This window comes from Talpa occidentalis, unplaced genomic scaffold (genome assembly GCF_014898055.3).
Source record: "Talpa occidentalis isolate TD23 unplaced genomic scaffold, MPIMG_talOcc4v2.1 talOcc4.4, whole genome shotgun sequence".
NCBI classification, from domain to species: domain Eukaryota; kingdom Metazoa; phylum Chordata; class Mammalia; order Eulipotyphla; family Talpidae; genus Talpa; species Talpa occidentalis.
The window spans coordinates 14,499,878-14,518,786 of NW_023604295.1; positions in this window are offsets into that span (position 1 = coordinate 14,499,878).

An 18,909-nucleotide genomic window follows, 5' to 3' on the forward strand; every position below is an offset into this window, starting at 1 on the left:
AAGAATAATGGAGCTGGCTGGGTATAATATTTATCCTGCCTTTAGGGACCTGAAGAGTCAGGAGGGAGGAGAGACTCCACGGAGATGAGGGGAGAGATTACATAAAGACAGAGAAGACATGTTCACTGAAAAACCTACAACTGAACGAGGCTCCTCAAACTGTGTTCTTCAAGGTCATAGAAAGGGGGTAAGTGGTTGCTTCTTCCATCCTGGAAAGGGCAGAGTATTGGGATAGCAGGATCTCTTCTTTAATTAGGAAAGGGCAAAAGACTTGAGCTAAAAGGCATCTCCTGTGTGCTAGGCCCTCACTTCTCTGAATTCACAACCATCTATATTCAATAAGCAATGGTAAGGTTCCTAGGGCGCCTCTGACCTCTTGTTCCCCCTACCACGGTGACACATACTGGAATATTCTCTCCGGGAATTTTAATAAAAGCCTATCTGACCCTTTTGGGGAAATTCATCTGACACTGGCATCTTGGAATGTTGGCTGTTTGGCTCAGTCCAGGTTTTGGCTCAGTTTAAAATGAATAGCAGAGTAGCTTTTATTCTGAAGTGACTTTCTCCGGCCCTATGTTAGTGTGGCTCCAACTTTGAACAGTGTCTTAGCTTTATATCTAGAAAGCTCTGCTGTGCATAACCACCCCCCCCAACATATCTTTTTCTTATTTTTAAGACATCCATGAGAACTTAATTATTTAATTAAATTATCTGCCTTATTTCTCCCTTCTTAAGGTTTATTCATTTATTTAGTATTTGTAATAACTTGCTAAAATATAATCCCTAATAGAGCTATGACAAAATACAAAAGAAAACATAAAAATGTACGAAGTATTCAATTAAAAATAAAATGGAGAAAAAGAAGTTATAAATATAACTAGCATTCAATTAACCCTTGTTTAATTTTTACTTTTATTATTTGACATGTGCATATATATCACATTTATAATTTAATTTTACATCAGTGTTTTGCTTTCTTTTCATGTAAACTACCCAATATGTTTGTAAATCATGATAATAACATTTATCTTTATAGTCTTTATTAGCTCCTGAAATATAAAGCAAATTCATCACTTTTAAAGATAGACTTCTCTCATTACAAAATTAAAAGGAAAAAGTAACATTAAATATAAAAATATGTGTCATTTTGATCTTCATTACAGCATCTAGAATTGTCAGCTTGATTAAAGGATAATTACCAGCTCATGGAGAAAAAAAAAATTGTAAAAAGGATTTTGATGAGATTTCTTCTAATTAGAGTTCAGATAAAAATCAACCTTCACTACTGTCTGTTTAGTTTTGGCTAGGAGGTGGGAAAGTTTTCTGTTATGTCATTATCTGTTACTGCATTATAACTAAATATTAGATTAAAAGGATTTTTCCCTACCAAAATAGATGTTGAAATGTTTGTTAGTTTTTTTTTTTTAAATTTACCAGGAAAAGACAAAATTGGAGTTACTAGTGGCTCCATATGTGTTTTCTGAGATTGCCATTTAGATTTAATGAAGTTCATTATACATTTACATATAAAGTGATATTTAGAGATTTGGTCATATATAGTAAAATTATGTAGAAAAAATGGGAAGAGTAGCCTCAATATTTATGGGGCATGCATTCAATTCTTTCTTTTGATTTCTTAGTAGTCAGTTTCATATTTGACCAGAAAGGCCAAGTGGAATATGCCAAATGCATACTTGCAAAAAAGATTGGTCCAGGAAATATTATTATCCCAAACATACTATCTAAAGAATTCTACTGAGGCTTGGGCATTGTTAATGAGGTAACTTGACACTATAGGAAATAAAGTATAGACTGAAAGTCTCATAGAACCCCAAGTAGATAATAAAGAGGCTCCCGTAATCAACATTGAGTTATTCCATGCACCTGTCACTTTCTTTATGAAGAATAGAATCTATCCCGTTTCTCATTTGGGTGATGACTACACTGGCTATTGTGACTTTTAGGACCTGCATTTCAACCTATTTTCCAATGTGGAAACAACCTTCAATCTTTACTTCTCCAACATACTCTTGAGATGAAGTTTCCTGATATCTGTGAAAAATTACAGTTAAGTGGTGATGGGAAGACAAAAAGAGTTGATTGTGCAGCACAACACAGATCTTTCAGAAATGCCTTCCTCTTTCTAGAATTTTGCTCCTTTGTCTTCTTAATACTACCATGTAATAGCCTACTGGACCAATTACAGGTGTTAAACACAGGAATTAGGTACACAAAGTAAGTCTCTGTTTCATTTTGTATTTACTTAGATGAAACATCTTATTCCTTCCAACAGCATTAATTCATAAAGCTGTTTTGAGGTTCATGACAGAAAATGCTAGCAATGTGAATGGATTCATGATTTTGATCAATTCATTTCTCAACTTCAATTTTTCAATTACACTTTAATTTCATTTACATAATCTACTGGCATAAATCTCTAATTCTAACAATGGCAACCATCTGAAAAACTTGTGATATCTTTGGTAGTTGGCTGCTTAATCAGCAGATGCCTTTATTTTGAATTTTATATTTTTAATATCCTTCCCTAGCTGACTGTATTTTAAGCTGAATTAACCAAAACATTTGTGGGGTCCTCCATGGTGGTGAAGGGGTTAAAACTCCACTATCAAGCTGTCACCAGTCACAGCAGCATGAGATCCATCCCTAGCCTGAGAGCTGATCCACATGGCACAGCAGACCGCTCCTGTCTCACCTGCAGCTCCCCTCAGCAGTGTATTTCAGATGATCTGCTTGCTCTGCTCCCCACTCTGTTTCTGGTGAATCCTCTCACCACCCACACTTCTGGCCTACACTCCAGTTCTTGTATGCATAAATAGATTAAAATGAATCTTTAAAAAATTTGTCATGACTATATTGATATGAAATTGAACCTCAGGGCACAGCTGAACAAAAATTTCAGTTTTTACCTTAAAACAAAACAAAAATATTGATTTTAGAAAGTACTAAATCATTACTTAATATCTACTCATCTTGTAAATATATAAAACAGTCAAAAATACCTAAGAGGACTACATTAATAAAAAGAGAAATAGATTTCTGTTTTCAATATCAAGACTTCAATTATGCATAAGACAGAGTCAGAAAATAAATTATCTTTGAATAATTAAAGAAACTTCTTGAATCAATTCATTGGGGTGCATCCTGTTAAATAAACAAAATGTTTTTTCTCAGTAAATTTATCTTTCAAGGTGATAAATACCATTTTTGCTAAAGTGTAAGTAAAAGCTACATTTTTAAATTTCTAGAATGAAGGAAACATGTCAATGGTTTTCAGATTTCCTGATTTATAAACGTTAGTTTTTAGAAACTTTGTGGATTAAGTTCCCCACACACAATCAATTTCACCACCTATAAAAAGAGTGAGGTGGCACAAAGTGTTTAAATTTCAGCAGTATCAAGCTATCAGTTATCACTGCAGCACAAGTTCGATCCTGGCCAGGGAGGTGACCCACATGTGTAGGAGACCTCTCCTGTCTCTCCCACTGCTCCCCTCAGCAGTATATTTCAGAAGATCTGCCTGTTCTGCTCCCCATTCTGTCTCTGGTGAATTCTCCACCCTGAACCTCAGGGCTACACTGCAGTTCTTGTATGCATAAATAAATAAAAATAAATCTTAAAAAAAAAAAAAAAGAGTGAGGTGGAATTAGTCACCATGTAATCTATGGCTCTAAGTGAAAACAAGAATTTTCCACTGTTATCTAATGTTGTTTCCTAAGTTAGAAGGAATAAGATAATAAGATAAGAAGATAGCACAATCAAAATAATGAATTACTATAGTTCAGAACAGGGACTGCACTCTAGAGTTAGAGAATTTTATCTTTGAAAGGTTACTTACAAAATTGCTAGTGTCATCTGCTCATTTTCTGAATCAGAAAACTGAGACCACCGAGGATTCACTCACTCATCAAAGGCCATGTATTTAAAAAAATAACAGAGCTAGAAATTACATCACCTGGCTTATTGATGGTGTCTCAGCATCATGCAAAACAAAACTCTGTTCTCAATCCAGTAACCTGAGAGATATGATTTACTTTGATTTTGATATAAAATGGTTGATAGGAGATGTGTTTTGAAATCAATGAAGAGATGCCCCTTACAGAGTTTCATTTTATCTCACATTCTTCCTTAAACTGAATGAACAATTTTATAGTACCAGAGAAGCTTGATTATTAAAAGTAAATCAAACAACGTAATTGCACATTAAGTGAGGGGAGGGATTGGGGTCAGAATGGGGGGATTGCAATTGTATGGGGAATATAAAAATAAAATTTATTAATTAAAAAAAATAAATAAATAAAATTGGAACAAATTCTTCATGCAATTGTACCACAAATGTATGTAATTAAATGAAGCATAAAGGAAAAAAAAATGCAGCTTGGATTTTGGGGAGAATTGCTATCTTAATGATAATGAGATTTTCAGTTTGTGCTCATAGAAAATCTCATTTATCCATATTTTCTTTCCATTTTTTATAGTTTTAGTGTACAAACTACGGATTTCTCTCACTGCATTTATACCTAAATATTTTATTCTTTTTGATGCTATCATGAATTGAAGTGTTTCTCAATTTCATTTTCTAGGTGTTCATTATTAATACCCACAAATACAATAAATTTTTGTATATTGATCTTAAAAAAAAAAATCTATTACCCAAGAAAGTCTGCTACTACATGATTTGGGGATAATTTTCTTGTTCTTGAAAAGGTTTTATTTATTTATTTATTTATTTATTTTTGGAATTTTGTGTATGAGAAAATAATTTTTCACTCCTTCAGATAGCTTGTAAAATCAAAGAAAGTTAAACAAACTAATGACGACAACATACAATAACTAAGCCAACAAATTAAATATCAGTCGTATTTACCCATGTATTAAGTATCAGACTAAAGAAATTATACTGATAGAAAGAAATGAGGGTAACTGAGTGAGCTTCAAGTTTAACTAAACTGATATCAACATAGATAATGTACATGAGGATGTTAACACATTGCCTCACACTCACAGAAATCACCCTTTGCTTCATCACCCAAATGTCTTTCTTTTTTTTTCTGAATAAGTATCTTCATTCATTTCTAGAGTTCCCATTCCCTTCTTTCTTCTTTTTCCCTACGAAGCTATTAAAATTGCATCATAGTTTACTATAAAAGTTACCAAAAGTAGATTTGATTGCACATTTTTACTAATGCTATTTTTAAAACATTTCATGTGCGTAAATAGGCCAAATTTGTAATGTGATTTATGACAATGTATCTCCCTAACCTCAATAATCTTTAGTGCTTTAGAAATAATGTCAACAAAATAAAAAAAAAATAAAATAAAGATAGGACTAAACTTAACATTCTTTTAGAAATCAGAGCAAAAGCGCGTTTCTACACTTTCTCCAGCTAAGAATTACAATGGACACAACAAAACGTGCCTTGAAAACTTTACAGTTTGTGTTGAGTTTCCACATTGCTTCATTTCAAACACACTGCACAATCATCCCCTTTCTCATCATTTAATTTTAAATGTGTTGAATCTCACAGCTTGTCTCATCACAATGCCAAATTAACTATTATGAAAGAAATAAGTTAGTACATGAAACCATGAATAGACATTTCTTAAAAGAGAATAATGTGACTTGTTCTCCAAAGCATCTCATCAAAATACTTGTTTCACACCAGTATGTTTTGTATAGTAAAGTGATGTTTCCCTTTTATAGTTGGTTTTTTCCCTGTTTTTCTTAGGAATGACTTTCACTGTGTCTGTTAGAATGAGTATCAATCCTTGCAACTTGAAGAATATTTGAATCATGTGTAGAACAGTATTTATTAACAACAGCATGACCCCAGAGAAAATTAAAGATGTTTTAATTCTATAAATAAAGTACTAGATTTTTTTTCCTTAATATCGCATAAACTCTCATAACTTTTCAGTGTTTGGTTACTTCGGAAGTTCATATAAATAGTAGACAAAGAAAGTATAGTTGAATTTCAGCTATAGATTTCACTGTCTTTACAGAATCAGATCTTTTGAGTTTTTTTTTTTTTAGATTTATTTATTTATGTATAAAAGAACTGGGGTATAGGCCAGAGGTGTGTTAGGGGGGAGAATGAAAGGATTCATCAGAGACAGGTGGGGAACAGAACAGGCAAATTGACTGAAATACACTGCTGAGGGGAGCAGCAGGTAAGACAGGAGAGATCTGCTGCGCCATGTGCATAGTTCCCTGGCCAGGGATCAAACTCATGCTGCAGTAGCTGAGGATAGCTTCATAGTCTGCTTCTTCACCCTTTGTGCCACCAGGGAGGCCCCTCTTCTGAGTTTTCTAAACAGGTAATTCCTAGGAAGAACAAAAGGAGAATCAGAAGTCACATTTTTCAGAATATGTGTGACCCAAGTTGCCTTTTACTTTTCTTTTCTTTTTTTAAGATTTATTTTATTTATACAAGAAGAACTGTGGTACAGATCAGAGGCATAGGATGATGAGAGAATTCACCAGAGAGAGAGTGGGGAGCAGAACAGGCAGATGGACGGAAAACACTGCTGAGGGAAGTAGCGGGTGAGACAGGAGAGGTCTGCTGCACCATGTGGGTATCTTCCTGGCCAGCCTGGAATTGACAGAGTCTGCAGACAGCTTCCAAGCACTGTGCTCAATCTGCTGCACCACCAGGGAGGCCCCCAAGTTGCCCTTTTCTGACCTGAAATTAACACATTTTAGCATAGCTACTTTTCAAAAGGAATCATCTACACTATCATTCTGCACTAAGGGGGGTCATTTCCTAGAGGAAGAGTTATGTTTACTATTCTATAAAGAAAATCTATAAAAATCATTGAATTAAATAATTTTAATAAAGTATAATATGATTTTCATGCTTCAAACTTCACTGTGCTGACACTAGAGTATTTTTAATATATTCCAAAAAAAATCACAAGACACAAGCTAGTCTATTAGGGAATACCTATGTAAGAAATTAAATCATTTTTGACCTTATATCTGACCCTCTCAGTGACATTCATCATGGAATTTCCATTTTTATATTATTTGAATAAATATTAAATGAATAAAAATTTTTAATCATCAAAAATTCAGTGATTTTTAAAGATTGTTTTGAATTGTTATTCAAGATGTCATTTTGGAACATCTCATCTATTGCTTGATGTTGCTGAATAAGTTAGGCGCGTGATACCTGTTCCTGATGAAAAGTTGGTTCCCTGCTAAATGCTGTATTTCTATGTTTATTTTAGAGAGCATACATGAGGTCTCACGAATTATCTGAAAGCTGGTTATTTCATATCACATCCATTTAATTTATTCTAAAAATGTACTTTCTTTTCTATTATTATCTGCTTATGAGACCACCATGGAGAGACCACAATGGAGACAGACATATAATCCGGTCAACAGCCGAGGCATCCTCAGGTCTGCCTGGTGAGACAGGGTCTGCTCCATAGGTAGTCAAGGAGTGCTCTGCTGTTATTTGCAGATAGCAAATAGGTCACAGTTGCCCATGAGTGGCCAGCTGGTAGCCAGCTCACAGGAACCCTCAGAAAATAATCCCATAACAAGTGTAGTTAATATGTGAATACACACATAGCATATGAAATAAAATCTTAAATGAATTTGTTTCATAAAAATATAATAATTGAGTTCTAAAAAACATAACTCAAAGGTTTTCACCTTTGTAAGTTTCTGATTTTTAAGATAGATTTACTAGGGGTTAGGGCCAATTGTTTAGCAAGTGAAAATAAGTGAAAGGGTGAGTTGATTCATGAATTATTCCACTGATTTGACATTATGACCCACTGCATTTGTTTGGACCTCTTGATAAAAGCACTCTGAAATGCCTGCCACTAAACACTAATGCATTTTGCATTAGATCTAATCAGCTGGAGAGTCAGAATTTTAGTTTTTAAGTGCCATAGGGATGATTTTCAATATTGATGATATTCAATAATGTTTTTAAGAACTACATTTTATTTTGTTATAGTAACGTTTTTCTGTCAAAAATTCTTTAATTATCAACCAGTTAAAAATGTTCAATTGGCCCCCAACATTAGATTTAGTTTTAAATTTAAAAATTTCTGTTGATTACCTCCGTGTACTTAATTGCCATGTTTCTCTTTTTTCCCTTGTTTAGATGTAAACCAAGTAATTAGTAAAAAAAAAAAAAAATGAATTTCTAGAAAATGCAACTATTTCTCAATTTAAATTTTAAAGTAAAAGTAAATGCTAATTGCTCTTTTTAATGTGAATGTAAACTAAATCAACAACAATTAGGATTTTTCAAGAATTTGGTGAAATTTTTCTTCATACAGTAATGATGATAGAACTCTTTATAAAGTTCATAGAATAACTGTTAATGAAATTATTATTGCATAATATTTGTAAGTGTCAATTGTCTTCACATCATGTAGAAGATTTCTTGTTTTCCTTTCTGCTTGTCTACTTGGGTGATGTCAAAGATCAACCGTACTATGGAATATTCTTATTTGAACAAGGTGAGTGTGGTGTTGCATTCTATTAAAAAAAAAAATTAAGGGAAAGAGACACATGGAGCTGATGAAACAAATTAGGATAAAGAATGATGCTAATCCAGACTGACAGTGTGATTTGTGGATGATATGCCCTTTCCACTTGCTTGTTGATAGAAAAAAATGCAAAGATACTGAGTTTGTATCATTGCCCTTTATATAGCTTGGGGCACAGCTGTATTGATAGTCTGATTAAGTCTATAATCACTAAAGAATTGAAGGGTGAAGGAGGCTAGAGTCTTTTCCTTTCTATAAGTGATCTGAATGGTGAAAATTACAGTTTATCAACTCAGTTTTTCATGTGTTGTCTTTATTACTCAGTGCAAGCATTCAAATTTGGCATTATTTACATTGACAAATCAACAAAATGAAAGAAGAAAGAAGTTTTGTATTTTGTCAAATATCTCCTGAGTAGTAATATCTAAGACCGAGTATCCCTGTCGATCCATTCTGCTCTCAGATTCGGCCCCCGCAACACATATCACGTATCCCTAAAGTTCCAATATAGGTAAAAAACCCTCTTTCCAATATTGGTATATGCTTGATAAAATTCACTGCTGTTCAGTGAAAAACTCCATCACTTAAAAGTATATGTTAATGATTTTTAAACATGTATTTATGCGCAAATATATATATATATATGAGTTTGTATGTGTAAATATGTGCATAAATTAGATTGCATAACATATAATGGGTTTTTAAGGAAAATAAGGAAAAGTCAAAAAGAAAAGGGGAAATCATGATAAATGCTTGATTTTTTTTTTTTTTTTTTTTTGGGTGAGACCCTCGCCGGAGGCCAGGGAACGAACTGCGGCAGCCTCGCAGCCCAGTGCTCAACCACTGCGCCACCAGAGGAGGCCCAAATGCTCGAATTTTTATGACCCATCACAATCATATACTCATCAAGTAGAACAATTATATTTTTAATGTACATTAGGAAGATTGGCATGATATTATTCAACCACGTATGGGAAGAAAAAATAACCAAGTCTCAGTAGTCCCTTTGTAAAAACTGACTCTACATAAATTGGATGGGAAAAAATTCAGGAATATAAAGGTTAAAAAAAAAAAAGGATTTTTAAATCACTAAGAGAAATTGCATGAAGATTTTCCTTCTTAAGAATAGTATATTTCGGGCCTCCCCGGTGGCGCAGCGGTTGAGCGCTGGGTTGCGAAGCTGCCCACAGCCTCCGTGCCGCCGGTTCGATCCCCGGCTGCTCCCCGGCCCCGGAGGAGGATCCCACATGGTGCGCAGACCTCTCCTGCCACCCGCTGCTCCCCTCAGCAGTGTACTTCGGTCCTTCTGCCTGCTCTGCTCCCCGCTCTGGCTCTGGTGAATTCTCTCACCCTCCCGCGCCTCTGACTGTACCCAGTGCATGTATAAACAAAAAACAAACAAACAAATATAATAAATAAATAAATAAAAACATGCCTCTATAAAAAAAAAAAAAAAAAAAAAAAAAAAGAATAGTATATTTCATCTTTTATAAACTAAATCTATAAAAGACAATTGACAGCTAAAATGCAAGTTTCAATATAATTTTTCTAAACTGATGCCACACAAGATTGATTCTAAAAAAATTAAACATAATTACTTTAGTTTCAAACTGAGTAGTTATTTCTTTTTTGCCAAAACAGCAACAGTATTTAACTTTTTCCATTTAAAAAACAGAAATCTCAAACTGCAATGGTATGATACCCAAAAAATTTTACAACTTTATTTCCTAATACAATTTATTTTGTTTCATTTTTATTTAAAAAAAAAATTAAGTAACTTCAAATGTCTGGAATAACATCAGAATATAATGAAAAAATTTCCCTCTCAGAACTATTTAAGTTAAATTGCTGACATGTTCAATTATTATCTGACATGTATCCTGATTAGGTTTACACTACATCATTGATGTTTAACCCTATGTTATAATGTGATTTTGAATATGTTTTTAAAGGAAATAATACATAATTTTTCCTACACTCTCATAAGATGGTATTTGGCTCAGTATAGATAAAATAGATTAATTACTATAACATACTTTGTAAGCCCCATTATGAAGGCCTGGTATCTGTTGTTACCATTCTAAAGAATTTTTGGATTGAAAGAATGGAATAAATAACAGTTTATCTTAATCTGGATGTTTTATTTCTCACACATTGACTTATTAAATGAAATATAATAAATTTCATCCATTTAAATTGTATATTTTGATTAGTTTTGACACTTAAATGTGTCAATAGTCACTGTCAAAATTAAGAATCAAAATATTATCATCAATCCTAAAAGATGTTTATAGCTCTTTATAAACTGATTCCTATCTCAGACTTTGGAACCCAAAAACCACTAGTGATCTGTTTGTATATTATTAAAAATTAAGGAATTTAAGTTCTATGTTACAGATTGTTTTGCATCTGATTCTGTTTACTCAACCAAATAACTTTCAGATGTGTCATGTTGTGTGTTTACCACTATTTTATTCCTTCATATTGCTGAGTATTATTACATTATATAAATGGTGCACATTGGATTTATTAATATTTATGTATATGTTAATAAAAACATGGATTTATTCTAGTTTTTGGTAGTTTTTGAATAACAGTTTGTGTGTAAAAGTTTTTGTGTGTAAATATGCTGTCATTTCTCTTAAATGACTAGGAATGGAAAAGCCCACTGCATAGTATATAACTTTATGAAATAAATAATTTCAAGAACAGTTTTCCAAATCCTTATAACAACAGGAATAGTCTTATATGCATTCCAATGTTTGAATATTGATGAATTTTTGTAATTTCAACTTGGATTCCCATCATACTTAATAATTTATTCCTCTTAATATTTTGAATAACTTTGCACTTTATTCTAGACATTTAGAATATTATGTTGTAGCAACTGGATTCTTTTATATTACACTGAAGAATTTGGCATCTGTTTTAGTAGACAATTCACTTAGATTAAATGCATTGTTTTATGTTCAACAACAGATGAGTGGATTGAGATTTGGTATAGACACATGGAATACTACTCAGCTATAAAAAAAGAACTCATCGTTTTCAACAACATGGATGAAACTGGAGGGAATTATGCTAAACAAAATAAACAACCCAAAGGAGAAAGACAAGTACTGGATGTGTTCACTCACATGTTCACTCACATTAGAAATGCCTTAGCCTCTGGATGAACTCTGAAGCAAACATACTCATGATAAGTTAAAGCATTTGGGATTAAGATCTGAATTGCCATCTACTACATGGAGTACAAGCAATATGAAAGGCAGGCAGAACCAAACCAAAAACAAACCTAGAAATCTGATTGTAAATTTGAGGCTACTGGCACAGAAAGAAGAAAGGAAGAGGAGGCCCAATGGACTATAGTGGAGGGCTATGGGTGCATTAGTGGTGGGTGTTGTATGGTAATAAACACTTGAAGAAATGTGTTATTATACCTGGGAATCATATACAATGTCATCAACCAATGTTACCCTGATAAAATTTAAAAATTAAAAGTGTACTCCATGTGGTAGATGGCAACTCAGATCTCAATCCCAAATGCTTTAACTTATCATGAGTATGTATGATTCAGAGCTCATCCAGCGGCTAAGGCATTTCTATTAAATAGTATTTGTGACTTCCATTTTATGAATGTCATCTTTCTGAAATAAATCCTCACATTTCAAATCATATGTTGCCCTGGTTTCTTTCTTTTAGTTTCTCTAACCAAAACATAATGCAGTTTCTCCATACACATTAGCAGAACTATGGCATCCAAGATGATTCTCATAGTAAGGCAAATACACACAAATGTGAAAAATCTTCCAGGGCTGCTTTATGCTGCAAAAGTTTTACCTTTCTTCCAAATTCTGCCTGCCCTTATTCACTTACCACTCCCTCAAGTTTTCTTTCCTTTTATTTGTCCAGTGACTATAGATGTCATTAGTGAGTGGGTGAGTTTGTTGGGAGCTGTATCCTCCATGTGGACATGAAAGTTGGTATAAATGTCTCCAGTTAGTATATTTTTTAAGATACATAAAATTAAATTGATTGCCTTAAGGCTGGTTTTTATGACAGCAACTGAATAAATAAGTAGAACTGAGAGAAAAACTTTGGCACCCAATGAATGTTTAAATGGAGCCAGATCTACATATGCAAAAGATCAATACATTGATAAATTTCAACATGGCTAAAGAAAATAATCACCAATGATCAATCTCTATTCTTTTTTTTAACGATTTATTGATTGATTGATTGATTGATTTATGCATACATACATACAAGCACTGGGTACAGTCAGAAGCATGGGAGGGTGAGAGAATTCACTAGAGCCAGAGCGGGGAGCAGAGCAGGCAGAAGGACCGAAGCACACTGCTGAGGGGAGCAGCGGGTGGCAGGAGAGGTCTGTGCGCCATGTGGGACCCTCCTCTGGTGGCCGGGGAGCAGCCGGGGATTGAACCGGGGCTGCAGAGGCTGCAGGCAGCTTTGCAACCCAGCGCTCAACCGCTGAGCCACCAGGGAGGCCCGATCAATCTCTATTCTGTCATACAAATGATGATGCCAATATCTGCTATCATAATCATGGTTGCATTTTTTTAACTTATTTAGTCTATATGATCTCCTTAATTTTAGACATGTGCTTCCATATGTCAGTGGTGTTGGGAAGTATAAATCCTACCATATTTTTGTTTATGGCTTGGATGAGTAAATTTTGGTATCTTCTTGTTCTCAAATTTTAGAGCATTAAATGACACTGAAAAAAAATAAAACTAGCAAGTTTGTCATTAAACATTGGCCTCACAGGACTCAATCACTCAGGAAAGGGAAATTTCTGTTATGAGAGCTACACAGCAGCACTTGTCTGCCTTGAGAACTTTTTTTTTTAGGAATACTAGGTAAGGGAAGCCAGAAGGAACCCAACAGCTCTTCTACAGAGAAGAGAAAATTATGACAGTTCAAGGATAATGAGACTCTAGCAAGTAACAAAGCAGGTTTGTAGAAGTAAGCAGCCAGTTAGAAATAATAATAATACAAAACACAACACAACAAAATAAAAACAAACAGATAATTATAAACCAGAGACATCCTGCAGGGGAGAAGAGGGGGAGGGATCAGAGAGAAGGAGATTTCATGGGTGCCTTGGTGAAGGAAATTCCATGGGGACTAAACCTGGGGGGCAGGGAGCAAACATTGTTTAAAAATGAACAATGATGTAAAAATATATAAAATATTAAAAAAAGATTTATATACAATCATACAAGGATCCCCCTGGGAAAACAAATTGCAAAGTAGTCAATTTGTTTAAAGCCAGTCAAATTTTAGTTATATTACATATGTATGTTATATACATTGTAATTAAAAGGGAAGCTGAAAAACTGAAAAACAAAAGCAAACTCTAAAATATTCTCAGCTACATGTTATTTGCAAAGTAGAATGGCTTAGCCATCAATTTTTGCACTGAAATTTGTATTCAAATATCACTGCACATCCTTGAAAAATACTACTTAATATTTTAAATCATTATGCTGCAAATTTCTGCTACTTCCACTCATTTATGATAGCTAATAAGCTTACTAAGATGTATTGATTATTACTTTATATTAAAATGTATTATTTCTTTATGAAGGATGCATTATCTTTTCCCTAAAAATAAATTGCTTGTACAGAAATTCCTCAAAGATATTTTATATTGTGCAGTTATATATGAATAGGACACAATTCAAACTAGCAGAAAATAAAGGGAACGTGTCTTTTTTTATTTGACTGATTTTTTTTTTTTGTACCACCATGATCTTTTTGGTGCTTTGGCACTAGACTAGTTAAGCTAAAGAATCTGGGAGATGATAGTAAGTAGTTATAGTCAGATTTCTCAGAATTTGAGATAATTTCTGATATATCAGAGACATTGGTCTTTCTTTGTAACTTCAAAAGTTCTCATATAAAACTATTTGTTTCAGGTCAAAGAAACAGTGGAAGTACAAGTAGGAAAAAGGAAGAACTCAGATGTAATGGAAAAACACAGCTTCATCTTTTTATGTAGGCATTTTAGAGTATTCAGAGATAAAAAGATTTATAAACCAGTAAGTTTTCAAAGTCTGCCATTAACTAATAAACTTCTATTAGTATTATTATGTCATTGGTAGTCACAAATATTTCTGAAAGAAAATATTCTCTTCATAATTACAACGCAAACTTTTTAAAGAGTCCTGTGCTTGAATATTTTATTATCTAATTTATTTTATATCTCATTTCTTTCCCATGATTTTGTCTTAGTCTATGTATTTATTTAGCCATTTATTTATTTATATTTAAATTATCCTCAATTTTCAGTCAGGGATTCAAACTTTCAGGAAAAACATTTATAATGTTAGATGTGCAAGAGCTACAGTGCTGAGGTAGTTAGCTGTAAATGTTGGAAAATCAGTAAGACAAAAATGAAAGTGTCAAAGCATAGGTGGTTTCCAATCTGTTGGATAATTTGACTTGCTTGACCGCTTATGCTTTGTCCTACTCATCTTTGTAAGCCAAAATCAAGATAAAAGAAGTTTTTACATTTGAGTATTTTAAGAAATTAAATTACTATGTAAGGTGCTCTGCAGGAGAATGCCCTGCTATCTTTTGTCAGCATTCCCTTTTTCATGACCTTTGAAAACATTTTCCTTTTCAGACGTGTCTTTCCTCCAACAGAGCTATAGAAAGTAAATTGAAAGTTCGCCTGATGGTGATCATCGAATAAGAAATACTTTTCAATGTCATATTGAAATTGGAGAAGCACATTAAAGTGGGTTATGATTTTAAATATATTTTTTTCTCAGAAGCTGAAAAATTTTTTTCTCAAGACTTCTCCCTTAACTTCTTAAAAATTTAGTAAAATAATGTTTTCCCATAAGGTTTTGAAGGGATTTTTTTAAAGATCTATTTATTTATGCATATAAGAACTGGGGTACAGGCCAGAGGTGTTGGGGGGTGAGAGGATTCACCAGAGACAGAATGGGAAGCAGAACAGGCAGACTGATTGAAATACACTACTGAGGGGAGCAGAGCAGTGGGCAAGACAGGAGAGGTCTGCTGAGCCATGTGGTTAGCTCCCTGGCAGGCCAGGGATCCAATAGCTACTGCAGAGGCTGTGGCTAGCTTCACAGTGCTGTGTTTAACTCCTTGCACCACCAGGGAGGCCCCTAGAAGGGATTAAATAAAACACAGTAAATACTGCTTCCTAGTATAGGTCCTCAGTTATGGCTTGAGAGAGAAAGAAATGACAGGAATTTTTCCCTTCCTTACACTATTAATTTATGTGTGGGTCTTATTATTCCTCTAAAAATGTAATCTTGAGGTTAGGCAACAGTCTGTTTTATTTATCCAGTTTATCAGAACTTAAAAAAAAAAAGGTACATTTCTCCTATTAAATGAAAATCATATTTAAATCATAAATATTTATTAGTGAATATAACATGTTACATTTACTCCAAGTCTTGTTGCTAACCACATAGTCAAAAGTTTGTAATTTATGTTGACTATCCAGTGAAACCTTGTGAGGCAGACATCTTTGTTTCCATTTCACAGATAAATAACAAGGTCATACTCTTAGTGTGTAAGTCATGCTTGAAGGCTTGGAATATATTTCTGTACCCTATCATTTTATCTAATATGATTTTTAGGAAATTAACATAGATACAAATATGTAATGTAGTTTAAAAGTAATATAAAATATATTACACATATATAACTTTTAAAAAATATGTAATTTGAATTAAGTGTATGCCTTATTTATAATTAATAACTATAGAATATACATTACTTTACAGTGAATAATAAGGCAGGGCATATCAGTGGACAGTTTATCCTATGACATGAGAAAAAGGTTTATTATTGGAGTTTTTTTTACTAATCCCACTTCACATGAATTACCAATGAAGGGACAAATACAGATTTGATACACACCATGTAATCACAGAAGGAATTAATAAAATTAAAATTCCCCAAATTTCATATTCTGAAGTGAGATCTTTTAATAGTTGCATGATTTTGGTAGTCAATTTTTAAGGACCAACTGCACACTCTGTTCACAAAAATATATCTTTGTTCTTTTAATGTAAGAAGTTACTCTATTTATTTTTGATTTGCCCTCTGTTTCATGCTGCTGAGATGGTGATTTCTTTGTTTTTATTTTTGCATAGGAAAACTGGGGTGTAGACCAGAGGTGTGGGGGGTAAAAGGATTCACTAGAGACAGAGTGGGGAACAGGACAGGTGGAGCTATTGAAATAAACTGCTGAGGGGGGCAGCGGGCAAGGCAGGAGAGGTCCACTGCACCATGTAGTTCAGCTCCCTGGCCGGGAATTGAACTTAGGTCTCCACAGAGGGCTGTCCCAGTGGTAGTGCTGAGACTCAACCCCTAGGCCACGAGGGAGGCTCTGAGATGGTGATGTTTTATTTTCATTGATGTCTATAAAATAATCATATTCAGAATTTTAGAAGATAGAAAAATGCACATTGAATAGGAAATTATCAGCATTATATTGTCATCAAATATATTGTGTTATAATGGCAAGATAATGCTGTTATTTGGAACTCCATGAATAAATGTCAGAGGATAAGAGAACACATCATCACACACAAAGAGAATAAAACTAGGCAAGTTTACATTCCAAGAATAATTGAGTTAGACATATTACAAATACATGCTAATTCACTTTGTTGACAGACAATAAAATAGAATGTTTTGTCTTATTTAAGATTTGCTGTTCTTCACAGGTGTAAAACTCGACAACATATAAAAATCTCTGTAGCATTCTTTACCCCCATTTGCCCAAAGGTCAGAAGTTCCTTTTTCCATTCACTGCTCAGTATCTAAGACTTCTGGTTTCATTCCAATATATAAAGAACTTGGAAGTCATCACTCACATCCTTACAACAATAAAAACTCCGTTTATCTCAGTGTCTATTATCTGACATAATATGTCTGACTTCCAACAAAACCTTACAAAGCATGCTAAAAGGAGAGAAAAGACATTATTTTGCAGCTTAGAAAATGAAGTATCAGGCCATGAAAAGACTTGAATGAAACTTGAGTCCCCATTGCTAAATGAAGAAGCCAGTTAGCAAAGCCTGTGTGTATATGATTCTGGAAAAGAGAGATAGTGTAAAGAGAGTGTATCTCTGTAGATAGTTTATAAATAGTTCACATTGTTTTGGGTGAAGTGTGAGAGTTAATAGGTGAAGCATGGAGGTATTTCTTTTTTCCCATGGTAGTGAAATTATCCTGTATGTTAACGTTGACCTAATATATTCAAACTATTTTTAAAAAAAGGATACCATGGGTCCCAGGAATGGAATGGGGAATGTTCTTAAACTATCTAATTATATTATAGATGTATGCAACCATTTTGGTGAAAACAGGGAGGAAGTCTTAGCTAAGAAACTCTGGAAATGAGTAGTTTGCTAGACTAAAGATAAAGAGAAATGTAAATCAGCACTATATTCTTATTGATGAGGCTGTACTGGTGAGACTATGAGCTAACAATTCTGATACTACTATAATGCATAGTGGAATTAAATCATTAAGAAAATGAATGGCAGATGGTGTTATTTAGGTTTCCCACAGAAGCAAAGACTCAGAATTTTACACCATCAAAAGTTAACCTAATTCATGAGGCAATGATTTATAATTAGTCATTTCAGTGTTAACTCATACATACACAGATACATTTACATATTAAAATAAAGCTGTTCTTCATGGTTTATTACTCATGTATACATTTCCTTTTTCTGTCAGTTGAGCAACAACACCCCAGCAGCAGTGAACACACTCAGAAATAAGATATTGATTTCTAACAGCATTCTCCAATAAAATGAACCATCTTCGTTGGAGAAAAGCAAAGGAAGAAATATGCAAAGCAAGCGTGGAATGTCTTTTTTAAAATATTTTATTTATGGTTATACAAGAACTGGGGTGCAGGTCAGATGAGCGGGAGGGTGAGAGAATTCACCAGAGCCAGAGCGGGGAGCAGAACAGGCAGACAGACCAAAGACACTGCTGTGGGGAGCAGAGGGTGAGGCAGGAGAGGTCTGCCGCGCCATGTGGTGTTCTCCCTGCCCAGCGGGGAATCGAACCAGCGCTGCAGAGGCTGTGGACAGCTTCGCAGCGCAACGCTCAACCACTGCACCACTGGGGAGACCCCAAGGGTGGAATGTCTTATAGCCAAATTGCAGGACAGTGGTCTTTCAGACACAAGTCTGCTGCCCTCCTCAATTTGTCGACAAATTAAATTACTTTCCTTCTCCTCAAACTCTGTTTTCTTTTTTTGGTCAAGAGAACTGAAGGAGCGTACCAGTGATAACCCTGGGCTATTCATGAGAAAAGCATCAAAGAATTCCAGTTGAAAAGCATTCT